This window comes from Ruditapes philippinarum, unplaced genomic scaffold (genome assembly GCF_026571515.1).
Source record: "Ruditapes philippinarum isolate M1 unplaced genomic scaffold, ASM2657151v2 ctg10311_1_1_1_1, whole genome shotgun sequence".
NCBI lineage: Eukaryota > Metazoa > Mollusca > Bivalvia > Venerida > Veneridae > Ruditapes > Ruditapes philippinarum.
This window is the reverse complement of record NW_026860837.1, coordinates 13,478-27,403: the sequence shown is the minus strand read 5'-3', so window position 1 is coordinate 27,403 and position 13,926 is coordinate 13,478. Positions and strand designations below refer to the sequence as shown.

Sequence of the window (13,926 nt, the reverse complement as noted above, 5' to 3'; positions counted from 1 at the left end):
TTTCATATTATTTTCAATGTAAAAGGGGCATAACTCTGCCAAAAATCATCGAACCATGACCAATTTCGAACTTGACCTGTATTTTCTCATGACATATCCATATGTCAAATTTGAGTTCAATATGTGCAAGGGTTATTAAGATAATGAACGGAAACTGATGATGACGGAATGACGGAACAGGGTAACACTATATGCCCCTGCCATTATATGGCGGGGGCATAAAAATAACAAAGGGCAATAACTCAAAAATTATGAAAGGTAGAGTTATCATTCTTGTGCACTGCGCACCTCCTGAGTGAGATATATGCACCTATGAAGTTTCATGTTGATATCTCATAGGCTTTTGAGTTATGCTCTGGACAAAAATCAATTTTGAAAAATAACAAAGGGCAATAACTCAAAAATTATGCAGGGTAGAGTTATCATTCTTGTGCACTGCACTCAACCTCAATAAGGTCTATCCACCTATGAAGTTTCAAGTTGATAACTCAAATACTTTTAGAGATATGCTCCGGACAAAAATGTCGGACGGACGGAAGGTCGGACGGAGACTAAACCGAAAAGGCGGCGGGGGATAATAAACATATTTACAACTGTTAGTCTTTTAAATATTCTACTTGCACGGAACATTGCAATGTTTAAGGAATTCATATACAACTATAATTATAAGGTATGTTAACGGTCTTTTATCAGTTGGAATCTAAAAACAAATTTCGCCTGTCAGCGAAGTAGTATTAAACACTAGCATAAGATTGCCAAAAAAGTCATTATTGTCTTCATTTTTTAAGGTATTCCATGATCATATTATAGAAAAAATCATTCCGAAATAATTTAGTGGTTTTAATATGATTTGTCCGGTAATGAATTGTAGGACGTAAGCCTACAATCAGTCCTTTGCCCTGTTTTTCCTTAATATGAATCAATCCTGTGGCCTAAAAAATTTACAAGGTTGTCATAAAAGTAAATCCTACAAATTCATTAACCTGTGAAAAAAATCCAAATCAGTTCAGGAACGGGGAGATATTCCAAATCAGCCCGAAACGATTACGCACCATGTAACTGGAAGGTATCTGCTGCTATGCTGTACTCTTCAGTAATGGAGGTAGAAAACACACCTTTATCATCTGTCTGAAATAAATGTGTAAAAACAACTAAACTGCTATTCTTTACACATATGCATTTATACTTAACAAAATATATGTTGGTGGGTTTGGCACCCAACTGTGGCGTGCTCATTTTTCGTGTGATTTTTCTGCTTGTAGGTGAACAAGGTTGTATAACAAGGTGTAATTTTCACATGTATAACAGTAATACTTACATGCATGTTACAAAAACATTTACACCTGTTATAATGATACAAATATGTTAAAAGTTACACATATTTCACATACATATTTTACAAAATTACTTACACATATAATACATGGATGTTCCAAATCATACAAGAATTTAAAGTGATGGTTATCATACCCTGGTACTGTCATATCATATTTATGATGTCTCATGATAAACATAACTCTGAAATAAAAAGGTCTTATCATTAAAATAAACTTAACTAAGAATGAAAATCAATCTTCAAAAACAACCTTTCTTTAGACTTCTAGATTTGTTCTTATTAAATGAAGCTGCAAAACATTTTAATTTTGTCATCTACTTGATTAAAAGGAGGGCTGACCCTTCAAGTACAGGTCCCTAACAATCCACAAATCATCCATTCAAGTGAATCTAGTTGTCATTAGTTTTTATAATACTGCATGTTTATAAATAAGTTGCTTTTTGTAGGATCATCATGATGTTGATATAACTAACCTATATAAACAGCTGTTGTTAAGTTACAAAGAAATTTCATTTTTATCTCTACAAATGAACATTGCAGTATTACAAATTCTTCATAAAGGTTCTTGACAGGACTTTTGGCCAAATATAAACAATAATTTACAATATAACCCAAGCCACTGTTATATTGTGTAAGTACAATAGCTCTCCCCTATTTTCTTTGAATAGTCGAGCCAAAATCCATTTATAACAAAATTTTACGAGCAGCATTTTTTAATGTGGTTTTCAAACATTTCTAACAGACATTGTCATATCTACAGATCTCTCAGATCACTGAATCATTACTTAATGGAATTCTAATTCATTACCTAATGGAATTTTAATTCATTACCTAATGGAATTCTATGACTTTCAACAAACTCTACAATATCTTTCGTCCCACCAGCATCAGGCTGTAAACATGTTCCATGTCTTATTCTATCTGATATAATTTCTTTTAACAAAGTAATAGTTTCTTCTGGTGCTGGAACCTAAAAATTCAAAATAAGTAACATTTAATTCAGTAGAGTAGTTAAAACATAAACTGTATTATTTAAGCTTGATTGCAAAACAAGTTCTAGCAAATTATATTAACCACTTTTGAGTCTGCTTTCTGGAACTACATAAGAAGTACTGGTGTCATATGAGGAAACAAGAGTGTGACCCAAGTAGGCTTGAACCCAAGTTCCATAGTCCGAGAGGCAGCCATCTTAATCATTCGGCAACCACCCCCTTTTATTACATTTCATGAATGTATCAAAAAATAGCTGCTCTTTCCATGTACTAGTAGTATTGTACAAAGTGCTTTGATTATCATAAGTTCTTTATACTGCTGTTAAGTCAACTATTATAACAATAATATGTATTCATTACCCCAATTAATAAAACAAATTCTACAAAAAACACATTTTGTATCTATCAAAATCATCTTTCACTTTCACTACAGCTAAAACAAAAGTGATGACAGTAACCGTGCTTCAATGTACAATTTTGTCACACATAAGTAAGAAACATTGCTAGACTGAAAGGGAATGCAGAAGAATCTATTTTAAGCCTGTATCAGTTAATATTTTTGACTGAAGCATCCCAGAGGCAGAGCTGTAGAGACAATTAACCAATATTTTAGGCAGAACATAAGTCTCTTTTTTACTCTCATTCACTATAGATAAGTACGGACTGACAAGAATCATGAATAATTAATTGATAAATTGACAATAACATTTATGTGACATCTTTTTTCCATTTACTTCAAGTAAATATCCTTCACATTCCATTCAACTACTGGTAACTTATTATTCCTAGAAGATTTTACTATACAATTGGCCAAATTTTAGGACAACCAACAGAATCAGTGGTAAAATTGGCCTAACTGACAATTAACATTTAAATTAAGATAATTTGATTTTAACCCTTTACCACATATATACGCGAAACAACGCACTTTCGACACCCCCCCCCCTTTTTTTAGGCCTCAGATAGTGAAAAAATGTCCTATTTGGGCCCCAAACATAAGTTTTCGTTTGAGAAATGTTGCTAAAAAAATGAGCTCTTTTTCGGCGCCGCCCCCCATCCAAACGATACATCAGGGGGTTGCCAGAAGGGGGATGTGCCCCCTTTTGTTAGGGGGGTTTGAAGGGGGGTGGAGTGCCCCTCATTGCCAAGAAAATTTTGGACTTGTGAGAGGCTAAAAATGACCCCAGGTCGATCATAATGTAACGTTTAACCAACGCTGAAAAGCCTTTGACTCTATCTCAATCCCTTGAGCAGTTGCAGCACTTTGAAATAAATTTTGATGGAAAAAATCGAGGCAAAATAGTGATTTTTGGCAATTTTGAGATGTCCCCTCGTTGCCATGGTAACAGGAAATTTAAGACTGAGCATGTCGTTACAAAGGCAATGGTCCAGTCAACATTTGTGCCAAGTTTGATTAGTATTGAAGCATTTTTCATAGTTTCATAGCAGTTTGAACTTGTAACAGGAGGCTTTTCAGTGAAAACGGCCAATTTTCACAATATGCTCATGGGGGAAAGGGTTAAATCAATCAAATAGAAACCCATGATTCACCTTAAGCAAGATGAAGTGCTAACTTTAAACCATGTTTCTGTGCCTCCTTAAATGCTGGAATGAAAATATCTGTATTACCAACCTGAAAAGAGAATGTAAATGAGTACCTGCAAGAATGAAGAAACCACTTCAAACCACTTGCCCCTCCCCGCTGTGGGTTCGAATCTCAACAGGGACTTTGAATTCTTTCATGTAAGGAAGCTATCCAGCTAGCTTACGGAACGTTGGTGGTTCTACTCAGGTGCCCGTTTGTGCCTGAAATAATGCTTGGACGGGCACCTGAGGTTTTCCTCCACCTGTGAGTAAAGCTGGAACGTCGCCATATGACCTTTAATTGTGTCTGTGTGACCTTAAACCCAATCAAACAAACCAATTAAGCCTTGGTATATTATACTTTACACAAAATTCATAAACTTATGTATTTTTAAATACATGTATATGTAATTATAAGTACATGTATGTTAGCTATTACATTAATCTTTCATCTACAGAATTTCCCAAATGTATTGGTCAAACTTCCATTTTAAAACAGTCTATTGTCAACTTTTTGGAAAAACCAAGATAATTGTTAGGAAAATGGTCAAACAAATAGTATAGAGTTTGGTTTCAGTTCAAGAATGTGTAGTATGGTGTAGCTCTATATAAGTGGCATTGCAGTTTTCTTTCAGTATATTTTAGGATTAAAATATTTATCACAACACATGACCTATATGATGTAAACACCTTGTCCTGTTGTCAAAACTTTAATTTCGTTGCAACCTTTCCAACAGAAATATGCCAGACTTGTCTGTAATCTAACTATGCTGTGTATAATGATGTCAGACAAACTTACAAATTTTCAATGTGATATCCCTGGAATTAATATTTGAGCCGCGCCATGACAAAACCAACATAATGGGTTTGCAACCAGCATGGATCCAGACCAGCCTGCACTTCCACACAGTCTGATCAGGATCCATGCTGTTCCCTATCAGTTTCTCTACTTGTAATAGAGTTAGTAAGCGAACAGCATGGATCCTGATCAGACTGCGCTGATGCGCAGGCTGGTCTGGATCCATGCTGGTCGCAAACCCACTATGTTGGTTTTGTCGTGACGCGGCTCATTTAATTGTTTCAAAATGGATGCTTGTCAAGCCAATCTTAAACATTTATCAGTATAAATGTTAAATGTTTGTTTTCAAAATAAAATGATAATTTTTTTTTATTGACTTACATGTGGATCTCCACTTAGATCAATACCAACTATAACACCATTGCTCTTCTCCCTAAAATCATGAAAAAATATATGTTAACTCTATATATCCTAAACTACTTAAAATAAAACTTATAATATGAATACTGCTATCATAAAATAAAGAATATAAGAACTCATAAAAAGAGCCCAACACAGCAAAATTGAAAATGTTACAGAATCGATTTGACTGAGCCTCACTAGTTCATGGACGGTACTGTCAAGTGCAAACTACCGTCCACGCCCCCTAGCACCGGCTTAAGCAGAATTCAACTTTTAACATGAACTGGTACAATTTTAAATTTTGAAACATCCGCAGATGATTTCAAACTGGAACTGTCAATTATTTCTGATTTCATAAATCATCTTTATAATGGAAACATAGGAACACATTTTTCTTCATATGAAGTCAAAGGTTTAACAAGCAGTATTGTTTATAGTCTTCCTCACACTTCACAGGAAAAAATATTGATGGAGAATTTGACTGCTGGTCTTTAACAAAGAGTGTAAAATTAAAAAAAAAAATGTAACTGTTTTGTTTATTGCATAGCTCATATTGCTGAATTTCTTTAGGCAATTTCATTTTCTTTTCAAACAAAACTATACCTATATTTCACTTCCAGTTGAACAGTATCCATGTCGACACCTGAAGACTCTGTCTTCTGTCAACAGCCAGGAGTAATTTAACAATAATGTCTAAATTTTCCTTTGCACAGCCATCTATTGCTAGTAAAACAGTCTCAACATATGATATTGTTGTCATTCCATCTTAACTCTATATACTTCACATTCTCCTCTGCAAACTCATATACATGTGTATTACCTGGAACATACATCATATTTTACCTGTAACATACATCATATGTTACCTGAAACATACACCATATATTACCTAAAACAAACATCATATGTTACCTGGAACATACACCATATATTACCTGAAACATACACCATATGTTACCTGAAACATACACCATATGTTACCTGAAACATACACCATATATTACCTGAAACATACACCATATGTTACTTAAAACATTCATCATATGTTACCTGTTACCTGAAACATTCACCATATGTTACCTGTTACCTGAAACATACACCATATATTACCTGAAACATACACCATATATTACCTGAAACATACACCATATATTACCTGAAACATACACCATATATTACCTGAAACATACACCATATATTACCTGAAACATACACCATATGTTACTTAAAACATTCATCATATGTTACCTGTTACCTGAAACATTCACCATATGTTACCTGTTACCTGAAACATACACCATATATTACCTGAAACATACACCATATATTACCTGAAACATACACCATATATTACCTGAAACATACACCATATATTACCTGAAACATACACCATATATTACCTGAAACATACACCATATATTACCTGAAACATACACCATATGTTACCTGAAACATACACCATATGTTACCTGAAACATACACCATATATTACCTGAAACATACACCATATGTTACTTAAAACATTCATCATATGTTACCTGTTACCTGAAACATTCATCATATGTTACCTGTTACCTGGAACATACACCATATATTACATGAAACATACATCATATGTTACCTGAAAATACATGATAATTTAAAACACTTACTCTCATTATTTATAACATCATGAATCTGTCTGAATAACTTGAACACCCTGAAAAATAACACAAACCTATCATATACAGGTATGCATCATTTTGAATTTGAATTAAGTGAAATGATGACAATAACTAGAAATGTGTCCATAGGACACGGGTGCCCCCACCGCGCCACTGTTCTCTCAATCTTTTTACTAAGTCAAGGGAAATAACTCTACAAATACTGGATAAATCCACAAGCGAAACCCCAGGTGCAAATCTAAAATATGCTGAGCAACCTGCCCATAAGGTTTAATGACTATGTCAAATCCTTCTTGAGAAACTTGCGACACAAGTTGAAAATTGCAAAAATTTTCAAAGTGAAGGGCAATAACTCTAAAAATACCTAATAAATCCAGACCAAAATACCTGATGCACAACTGCACATGCTGATCAATATTCCTGTAAAGTTACATGACTCTAGGTCAAATACTTTTTGAGTTACGTGCGACACATGTTGAAAATTGCCAAATTTTACTAAGTCAAGGGCAATAACTCTGAAAATACTAAAAATATCCAGACGAAAATACCCAGGTGCACAACTACACATACTGATCAACATTCCTGTAAAGTTTCATGACTCTAGGTCAAATACTTTTTGAGTTATTAGCGACACAAGTTGAAAATTGCAAAATTTTACTTAGTCAAGGGCAATAACTCTGAAAATACTAAAAATATCCAGACGAAAATACCCAGGTGCACAACTACACATGCTGATCAACATTCCTGTAAAGTTTCATGACTGTAGGTCAAATACTTTTTGAGTTACATGCGACACAAGTTGAAAATTGCAAAATTTTTCTAAGTCAAGGGCAATAACTCTGAAAATGCTAAAAATATCCAGACGAAAATACCCAGGTGCACAACTACACATGCTGATCAACATTCCTGTAAAGTTTCATGACTGTAGGTCAAATACTTTTTGAGTTACATGCGACACAAGTTGAAAATTGCCAAATTTTACAAAGTCAAGGGCAATAACTCTGAAAATACTAAAAATATCCAGACGAAAATACCCAGGTGCACAACTACACATGCTGATCAACATTTCTGTAAAGTTTCATGACTCTAGGTTCAATACTTTTTGAGTTACGTGCGACACAAAAGTGAACGGACGGACGGACGGAAGGACGGACGGACAGACGGACGGACGGACAGACGGACGGACGGACAAGGGTAAATCTAAATGCCCGCCACTAACGTGGGGGCACAAAAACGTTAATAACAAAATCTGCCAATATCCTAGTGCAAACACGCTTCACATTCTAAGACTTTTATCTGACAAAGTATAGATGATAATTTTCATTTCATTTTTTAATAATTTGTTTAATTTATTTACTAACATTATGAGTTTAAACTTACTCTTTCAATGTTCCAGTTTCACATTTTTTGAACTTGAGGGAGTCTGGATTATATGATGTAGACATGCCTGCCACAAGCTGACCCATTGTTGATTCCCTAATTGAACCATTTATATGGGCTCCTGTAAAATATTGTAGGAATAAACATGGAAAAATATACTAGAAAATTCACTATCGTTTTTTTTTTTTCAGTTGGGTTTTACGTTGCACCAATACCATGTAGTTCATATGACAACTTTCCAGCTTTACTGGTGGAGGAAGACCTCATGTTCCCTTCCAATCATTATTTCAGGCACAAACTGGCACCTGAGTAAAAACCACGACCTTCTGTAAGCTAGCTGTATAGCTTCTTCACCTGAAAGAATCCAAGTCCTTGTCAAGATTCTTACCCACAATAGTGAAGGGCAGCCAAGCAGTTTGAAGTCAATGACCTTAACCACTCAGCCATAGACACACCAATTATTCTATTATAATTGCTTAAAGGGACCTTCAACAACAATAGCAACTGAATAACAGACATGCCAGATAAAACAATGCTTGTAAACTAACTCTCATCGGCTTCACTCCCATACAAACATGTACACATATATATGTATATTTATAATACTGCACGTTTGTAACGTTGCTTTTCATTGGCTAATCGTGATGTTCATATAGTTTAATATACACGGCTGCTGTGATGATATAAAGGAAACTCACTTTATCAGCTAAAACTGATGCTTGCTGTATTATAAATTCGTTATAAATATTTCTGACAGATTATATGGCCGTATATAAACGGTTGTTTGCAATATAACCCTCACCTAGCTGCTCGAGTTATATTACAAACAACCGTTTATATAGGCCCATATAACCTGTCAAAAATCTTTATAACTAATAATCAAGCATTCTGACCAAGTTAATATGTATATGTAAATGTTTTTTAATAAATATTTCATTAATTTATTTTTTAAAGTTAAATTCATCCCATGATAAACATATAAATATATTTTACAAGTTAGGTGTGACTGCCCAATCGAACTCAACCAATTACAATATGCATGAATATAGGTTAACACAGTGTAACGTTAATACTTAATTAAAACACTGGGATAATAATTCTGAATATGAAATATTCGACGAACAGATGTTCTAACAAACAATTATATTGATGCATTTATCATTCGGCCAATGTAAGCTAGGAAAACCTTTAGGCATATGATCAACGTAATAATAGTTCAACCTTGGTTGGCTCGAACTATCGATCCCTCGAACAAATTTACACAGGCCCTCCAAGTTCGATGGAACGAAGTTCGACTGTACATGTATTTACTGTATATCTAAAAAATATTCTGGAAAGCTTCTATTGCAGAGTGATTACTGTCACATGCTCTAAATCTGTTGACCTCACTGATGCAACTCTGAAATTTCTTTCACATGCTTTGCCTATGGTTCAAAAATGGCATTTATTTGCAGACAGATACATACTGATACACACATGTAAATATTGCTTAAACATCTGTATCTTTTGTATTAACAATACATTCGCTGTCTTACTTTTCCAAGTTAAGTCTGGCTATACAGAAGGTTGGTTTGGATCTATGCCAGTGGCTTAGGTCAGTGTTCTGTTTTTTAAATATTATACAGATTTTAGTCAAAATAAGTAGATCTATGTACTTACCACTCAAGCCATAGCATTGCCAGTCCAGGAAAAGTTCCAATAATTCAGTCAAGTGATCACTGACCAACTGGAAAAATTTGGTTCCTAGCATAGACAATAAGTCCACACAACTGACAGGGTTGCCTCTCAGCCTCTGTATTGTCTCTTGTATGGCTAGACTAGTATATCTTGGGGAACCAGTGATGAAATTGATGTAATGGATCCCTTATCTAGGTGCTGTAAAAAATGTAAATGTTAACAAAAAAAGGTGCTTTCTTGGCCCATTGTATAGCCAATATTAGGTAATATTTCAAGTTGAAAATTTAATGCAGTTACTCTTTTTTTCAAATATATGTTTGATAGAATAAATTTATCATATGATAACTTTTGTGGCAAAGGCGATTTTTGTTCTCTAATTTGAGAGCTATTTACTTAACACTGAAAATTTTATCTTATTAAGACAAAATATTTCTGAATTATATTCAAAACATTTTTCATTCACATTTTCATTAAGTTACTCTGTCTTACAAAACTGATAATATCTTAAATTGAAGGCAAATAATTGCATATATTTTGTTTACTGATTTTACATGATCTTTTTCAGCTTAAATGATAGTAGACCAATGTTTAAATTATCTAAAATTACCATTTCAATGAATTCTAAGACCACTTTCTCATATAAGGTATTCCACATGTCACATGATGTAGTCACATGACCACTGTCATCCTGATCAGTACCATCTGCAGACAAACAGGAAATAAAAAATCGTCATCAGCAAACTGTTCACAGTGACATCTACATGTACTTAGCCTTTAGACCTATTTCAAAGATAACATTTAAACCTTAAAGCTGTCTTCAGCTTTTCTAAAAGTAAACTATGTTATTTTTACATTACTTGTTTCATATAATTCCAAAATCAAAAGAATTTAGGTGTAAAATGAAAACTGCCAACAAAAGAATACATATAAAACAATAAGGAAACCACTTGATACATCTACATGTAATTCGCTCTCAATATTCAAATTAGTAAAGAAGATAATTTGTTTTCCTATCTTCTATTTTTAGAAATGAACATAACTTAAGCGTTATCAATAGCTTTTCTTAGCACTGGACTCAATTTCACAACCTTTTAGAACCATTTTATCTTCTGTTGTCAGTGAGTTAATTCTCAGCCTGTTTAATAAGTCTGCAAATGAAAGATCATCCTTTAGTCTCATTACTTCTGATAACTCATACATAACAAACAGTTCTTTCCATAAGTTCATGGACAAAGATGCAGCATCACAACTTAAAATCATCACCATTTACAGGTTTTAATTGGAATAAATCTCCTACTGCAATAATGCTTACACCTCCAAATGGTTTGCGAGTTCCTTTTAATTCTTGCAGTCTCCGATTTATGAAGCTCATCATAGTAATACTAACCATTGATAGTTCATCAATTATGACAACAGATACATTTCGATATTTGGATCTGAATGTATTTAAGCTGTCACATATTAATGTTTGGTTAGACTGTTAGACTTCTGCTTAAATGCCGACGAAATGGTTGAGCCGTTTATATTGAAAGCTGCTTTTCCAGTATATGCACACAAGATTACCATTATATCATCAGTATTTTCTCCTTTCAAATTAAGCATTCTGAGCAGGAACCAGTTTCCGGACAGAATTCGAGTTTTTTTAATTGTCTATTTTTTAATAATAAACATGCATTAATAAAACTAACATACCAAAAACCTGAGCTTTAACTACGTCCGATAACACAATTAATACTGCCTGGTGACGTAAGCAATGTACAAACTGAAGGGTTAAATTAGGTCATCAAAAGTGTAAATTGTTCACTCTTGCAGAACCAGTTTCCAGACATATTAAGCTGCTATTCATATCTGTTTTTAACTGATAATTATTCTAATATAACAAAAAATTTCTTCTCACATATTAGCTTTCTTATATAATTAAGCTGATTTACTGAAAAATGTTAATGATAATGATTGGAAAAATAACGATCACGTGATGGGTCTCGGAATGATTGAAAAGTGGAACGGATATTTTTGTGTGTACGGCAGCAACGAAGTGCGAAAGTGGAGTAAATCTAGCTAAACACCGTTTTCCGATACGTTACAGATTTAGCTCTGGGGAATTACACCAAATGAACTTTGAATGAAGTACATTGTGCATTAATTGCTACCCCAAATTATATCCCGAAATAAACAAAATATTGAGCATGCGCAGAACAAATTACTTGCCCCAAAGGGATATAAGGCAGGTAAGATATCCTCACAAAATTGTAATGATGTATCAACTAATGGAAGGAAGTCTATTTTCTTAAACAATCAAACCAAGCATCTTCATGACATATAATACCGATCGTCATGGATGAAGCCAAAATTAAGCCGTTATAATACTTGTCCGGAAACTGGAATCCGGAAACTGGTTCCTGCCCAGTACAGTGTTTGATACAATGCTTTTACCAACACAAGCACCACCAGAATGAAATGTATACAAAGGTGCCTCTTTTGTTTTTATCCAGTGAACAACGTGACTGTAAAACTCTTTCTGTTTTTAGTTCAAAGAATGCAGAAGAGCTCTGTAATCTTTATCGGGTAAACTATTTTCATTAAAACTGATTTGTTTAGATGAAATGGAACATTATGCCAATATCATATTCTCTTTGTTCACTAACTCTATCTAGATTGAAATAGATAAATGTTTCTGATTCGACAGGTTCCTCTTCAGCAGTTTCTGCTTCTTCCTGCTGAGTTCCAGGAGCAATTTCATCATTCGATTGTATTCTGCTTCAGCCAGATTTCTAGCTAATTCTAAGTCATCAACATGATGCTCATAAGAGGCACGTTTTAATAACTTTGACATGTCCTAAAAGCTTTAATATGTACATAACATAAAACTCAAATTAAAATAACATAGTTCATAAACTTACACTTTCTGAGCATAAAAGAAACTATATTTTGAGAAATACGCAAACGCCACCGCTTCACTGGTTACAAATGGTTACAAATGGTGTGAAAAAGTCTAAGGGCGACAATCATGCAAAGCAAAAATTAAAAGTCAGGTGTAATCTCCTACGCAGTCATCTCCCTTTACATGATTAGATCTCTGCCATCACAACATTTTCGTCTATGAATTTTTTCAATTTTGATATTTATTTTAAAAATAAACACGGTTTTGGTAATGTTTCAAAACCGTTAGGTGTCAGATGTGAACTAAACCGTAGCGTAACCGGTGCACGGAGTTTGCTTACACTCACGAGTTACCTCGCTTAAAATTTTTGTTACGTTTTTATTTCATTAATATAGATCTAATGCTCAAATGAAGATTTATCAATTTTGTAACTTCCCAAAAAGCATTACTTGTAAAGATATAACCTAATTTACATTTCAGGTTAAAATAAAGGGAGATAATAACATGGAGCTAAATATATATCTGTGGTAATTAGAAATTTGTTTTTAAATTGTATAAAGAGTTAATTACATAATTATAATGTGGACAAATATTTGCAGTGCATATTTGACATATTCTTCGATGTTAAAAATTGTTTTAGAAGCATAATATATATATATAATTTCACTTAAGTGTACGTAGGAACAACCTAACTTACAACATACAGGATCTTTGGGAACACGACAGTCACACTCAAGTGTCAAAGGTCAAATAATATAATAAAATATTAATTAGCAAGTATAACTTCTATATACATGGATATGGAATGCCGGTAGGGACATGCCAATTTGCTTATTTGCCAATTGCTGAATTGCTTATTTGCTAATTGCCGATTTGCTTATTTGCCAATGGCTGATAGGCTTAATGACAAATTTGCTTATTTGCCAATTGCTGAATTGCTAATTTGCTTATTTATTAACCGCTGGTTTACGTATTTGCTTATTTGCCTATTGCTAATTTGCTTTCTTGCAATAGAAAAAGTTTACACTGTGCCGGAAGTATATGGAACATCTGACTACAGACAACCAGTTGAGTCAGATCTGTTAACTTTTACCAACAGTATTCTTGTAAATTCAGTGTTTTTCCAAGAATACTGTTGGTCAATGAATTTAGTTGCAGTGATGCCTACGCAGATATATGTCTACAACTGATGGCTGACATGTCCTTGAGAA

At 33.8% G+C, this 13,926-nt stretch overlaps 1 long non-coding RNA gene across 4 annotated transcripts; it reads right to left on the bottom strand.

Moving 5' to 3' along the window:
* Positions 1-554: 554 nt before the first annotated feature.
* On the bottom strand, positions 555-13,038 carry LOC132713519 (uncharacterized). Of its 4 annotated transcripts, none has more exons than XR_009623458.1 (11): positions 12,735-13,038; positions 10,442-10,614; positions 9,817-10,032; positions 8,158-8,278; positions 6,766-6,812; positions 5,717-5,933; positions 5,093-5,144; positions 3,880-3,961; positions 2,168-2,306; positions 1,413-1,518; positions 556-1,128 (listed from the first exon to the last, which is right to left on the bottom strand). It is a non-coding gene; the product is annotated as an uncharacterized LOC132713519 (long non-coding RNA). The 4 variants fall into 4 exon arrangements; XR_009623459.1 differs by having other exon boundaries at positions 2,168-2,299; positions 10,442-10,536; XR_009623457.1 differs by having other exon boundaries at positions 557-1,128; positions 10,442-10,536; positions 12,735-13,036.
* Positions 13,039-13,926: the final 888 nt, after the last annotated feature.